This window comes from Propithecus coquereli, unplaced genomic scaffold (assembly GCF_000956105.1).
Source record: "Propithecus coquereli isolate 6110/MARCELLA unplaced genomic scaffold, Pcoq_1.0 Scaffold140, whole genome shotgun sequence".
In the NCBI taxonomy this organism is placed as follows: domain Eukaryota; kingdom Metazoa; phylum Chordata; class Mammalia; order Primates; family Indriidae; genus Propithecus; species Propithecus coquereli.
The window spans coordinates 3,235,779-3,240,244 of NW_012138303.1; positions in this window are offsets into that span (position 1 = coordinate 3,235,779).

Genomic DNA, 4,466 nt, shown 5'->3' on the forward strand with positions numbered 1-4,466 from the left:
TGTGGCTTGTATTATGTTTCTGTTGGATAATGCCAATATAGCTTTTCAGTCCAATTCAATTCTCACCGTCTAGGCATTGAGCTACAAGTAGAGGGACACACTCAATGGACAAGCACAGTCGTTGCTCCTCAGTAAGTTTACAGTCATGCGAAAAAAATGGATACACACACTAGTAGCTATACCACCAGGAAGCATGTGCAAGCTATTACATAAGATGGATAGGCAATATTACAAGAGCCCTTCCTAACCTCCTGGGTCACTTTTCTCCCTTTATAGTGGTCTTTAATCAACCCATTAACACATGAAACAGCATCGTTGTATACTAAGGGTGTGTGATTTAGAACCACAGAGACCAGGATCCTGGTCCCATTATCGACTAGCTCTGTGTTTTGGTTGAGTGGTTCTCTGATGAGATTTTAAAACACAGATAAAAATATCTGCTCCACCTACCTCACAAGGTTTTTGTAAAAATGGGATGGTATTGCAGTAGCTATCTCACAGGCTGCTGTAAAGATTAAATGAGCTAACATGGGTGTCTTATTCCATTTGGGTTGCTATAACAAAATGCCATAAACTAGGTGGCTTATAAAGAACAGAAATTTTTTTCTTACTGTTCTGGAGGCTAGGAAGTCATTTCGTCATAGAATGTGCCTCCTAGATGTGTTTTTATATGGCAGAAGGAGCAAGGCAGCTCTCTGGGGCCTCTTTTAAAAGGGCACTAATCCCATTAATGGGGCCTCCTCCCCCATGACCTAAACACCTGGTAAAGGCCCCATCTCATAATACTATCACGTTGAGGATTAGGTTTCAACATATGAACTTCAAAGGGAGGAGAGTAAAAACATTCAGACCATAATAACGGGTAAGCACTTAGCATGGGGCCTGGAACACAGTAACTGGTATTCAGTGAGTATTCTAATATTTATTTCCTAAATAGAGCTTATCACAGTCCCTAATTGCCTCACTCCTTTACTTACTTGTTTACTCTTTATTGCCCCCACCAGAAAGAAAGTTCCAGAAAGATAAAGACTTTAACACCACTAAATGTTTCACACCTAGACAAGAGCTTAACACACAGTAGGCTTTCAGTAAATACTTGTTGACTAAATCATTGTCCTTAAAAGCTATAAGCATAACACAGAGAGTCCAATGAGGACAGAAAACAGCAAATTAAACAGCAGGCTAAATTTGATATTTTTTTTATGTCTTATTTTCTTAGTAGCAGATTACTCATGCACCCCTAAAAAAAGAACAGCTTGGGGGATGGATATTTTGGTAAATTGATAGAGCTGAGAACAAGACCTCCAGGAAGCATTCCTAAGTGGTACCACGGGCTAGTTGGGTTGGATTCTGCTTTGCTCTATGTATCTGCAAGCAGATGTTCTAAGCAGAATAGATTAGGGACTGTGGGAGGAAGAAAAATTGGAATGAGACAGCTGCCATCCGGAAATAAACTTGAAACCAAAATTAATGTCTAAGAAGAATGTTTCAAAAGCCTGTTGTGTGGTGCACAATGTAAATATTCTTTACAGCATCTGCATGTATCCCCGTTACGTCAATGGTTAAGTACCTGCTCCTTGCTACCCCCCCCGTGGGGCGGGGCTGTTTAGAGGGATGTGATGAAATACTGGTCTGGCCTCAAGATGAAAATATATGACAGGTTCTGCTGGGTAATCCAGGTGCCCAGTGGAATTATCTTCGGAGTGAGAGGACAAGGAAAAGGTGTCCCAAAATAAGAGAAAAGGGAACAGAGAAGAGGTCCTGAGGATGCCTGTCAGGTGTGATGGAGGGCATGTGGGTGTCTTGCTGGAGAGGGGAAGCAGCATCCCAATGATAAGGGAGCAGAACAGTGACCCCCAGGGATCCATCCAGAGACACTCTCACCCCTGAGCAGTGGGCATAGCTTAAGTTACTCAAAAGACACAGGGACGCAAAGTGGTGGTACCCGGCTCTGGCTGAATCAAAGATTGCTCATCTCCAAGCTGTGCAGCCTGGAAGCTCCAGTGCTGATCACCAGGGTTCTAGGCTTACGGTTTGCCTAGAACCGTGTGAGTTGACAATGAAGCGGTTGTGCCAACGAAAGGTAGAGACCAAGGCTGTGCCCTTCCCTAGTCCTGAGGGAGGTTAAATGAGCTGTAGAAGCTAGTTCTCCAATGGCATTATTAAGGCCTCAGCCAGAGATCACAGGGCTCATTACCCACACAGCCATCACTAACTGGATGGCGTCTCTTGGCAATGCAAGTTAAAATGTGGCCCAAAGAAATAATCCTCAGTGTTGCCCTGGAGTAAATCCTTCCTTCTGGACTGAGGCTCAGCACAAGTTATGATTTCAGCACAAAGCTGGAATGTGTGGGCTCCCAAGCTGGAAAGAAAGGGATGATAGACTTCATGTAACTATCAGCCACAAAAAAATACCTGGAGTTTCTTACCTCAGGCTATTTCCACCAGACCTTTGAACTTGGGTGGAATGCTCTCCTTGGATTTTACCCTTTGCTCATCCCCTTCTCATCTCCTTTGTGGAGACAACCCTGAACTCTAGGAGGCCTAATTTCTCTGACCTTTTTGTCCCCATAGCGTCTTATGACTTTCCTCCCTTATAGCCCCCGATATACTATTCAGCTCTTCTTTTGCAAGTTTGCTGCTCCAAGAGAGTTTCTTGAGAATAGAAATGTGTCTTTCTGTACTAATAGGTCCTGGCTTATGGCCTGACCCTTATTTGTTAAACTGAGTGAAATCAAATTGGGAGTTGATGCAGCCTCTCTGGGAATATTCTGTGATGTTCATTCCTTCTCCTCATCCTTTTCTTCCTCCTAACTCAGTTCCCATACCTTACTTTACACATATTTCTTAAATTTTAAGAATGCACAAAGAACAAATTATTTGAACTGAAAATTCCACAGATGTAGGGTTCCCAAGGGGCAGTAGAGAGAGCCCACCAATGGAAGGGACAGAAAACTGGATTCTAGTTCATGCTTTGCCCTCCTGGGCTGTGACACTGAGCCAGTCCCTTCATGATCCTCTGAAAAATCAAGTGGAGTCATTGAAATCTAGAATTTCTAAATTTGGTAGAGAGTAAGAAGCCATTTAAGGTTAATGGGCCAAAGGATAACCTCTAAATAGATTTTAAGAGAATCTCAAACAAAATGCTCTTTGTAAATAAAAAAGTCTAATGATACAATAAGCACATCAGAGTTGTTTCGGGGGAGAGCAGAGGGAAAGGGGACTTATTCTAGAAGGAAATAAATAAACAAAACAGCTGAGGGCCCTTGCATGGACTAATGATGACAGTTTGCCGTAAATTAAGATGTGTCCAATCCTCTGTATGTGAGGTCCCCAAAAAGAGGGTGGATGTAATTAATAAAAATCAGTTGGGCTGGATTAGATGAAGAGGGAGAGAAAACCAGAAGCAGGGCATTGTGCCATGTGGGCGACACCAGGGAGCAGGGTGGATAGAAATTCGAAAAGGACACACATACGCCCCAGCAAGGCTACAGAGGAGGAACCTGACTTGTCTTATCCAGGTCGTGGGCTGCAGACTTTCAGTTCAGTTCCCTTTTCACCCAGGCCCTGCTAAAAGGCAGAGAGATCCACCTAAAATGCTTTCTCTGACTTTACATAAAGAGACATTATGTAAAGAGTGAACTCAATTTGGACGATGGTGTTGACCAGAACAAACAGCAATAAAGCAGAAATGATTAAAAACACGTCAATCACATTTATCCCTTAGAGCGTACAGTGTGTACACAGCCTCCGAATCGGCTGTGTTACTCTGGGCACCAGACCCACTAACCTGGCCTCTTGGTATTGAAAAAGTCAAAAGGTAAAAGCCGAAGCAGACCCTGAATTTCTGAAGGTACAAATAAGGAGGACACTTCTGCCACTACCACCATCTGCTAAAAATCTGCTATTCTGAAGGAAACCAAGGAACAACAAACACATCAAAAGATTACCCTAAAATTGTTCTGATAAATCCTTTTATGGATTGATTTTTGCCTTCTCAAAAATTGACATGTTGAAGTTGTAACCCACAGTATCTTAGAATGTGACTTTTTGGAAATAGGGTCACTGCAGGTGTAGTTAGTTAAGATTAGGTCATACTACATACAGTAGGGTGGGTGCCTAATCCAACACGATTGGTTTCTTTATAAGAAAGGGAAATCTGGATACAGACATGCACACAGGGAGAATGCCATGTGGAGATAAAGGCAAAGTTTGGGGTGATGCTTCTCTACCAGTCAACGATCACCAAAAATCACCAGCCAACCACCAGAAGCTAGGAGAGGGACATGGAACAGATTCTTCCCCACAGCCTCAAGAAGGAACTGACCCTGCTAACACCACCATCTCAAAACTCTAAAAACTGTGAGACAAAAAAGTTCTGTTGTTTAAGCCACCCAGTTTATGGTACTTTATTACGGTAGCCCTAGCAAACTAATATAAGCCCACAATTTACATTAACAAATAAA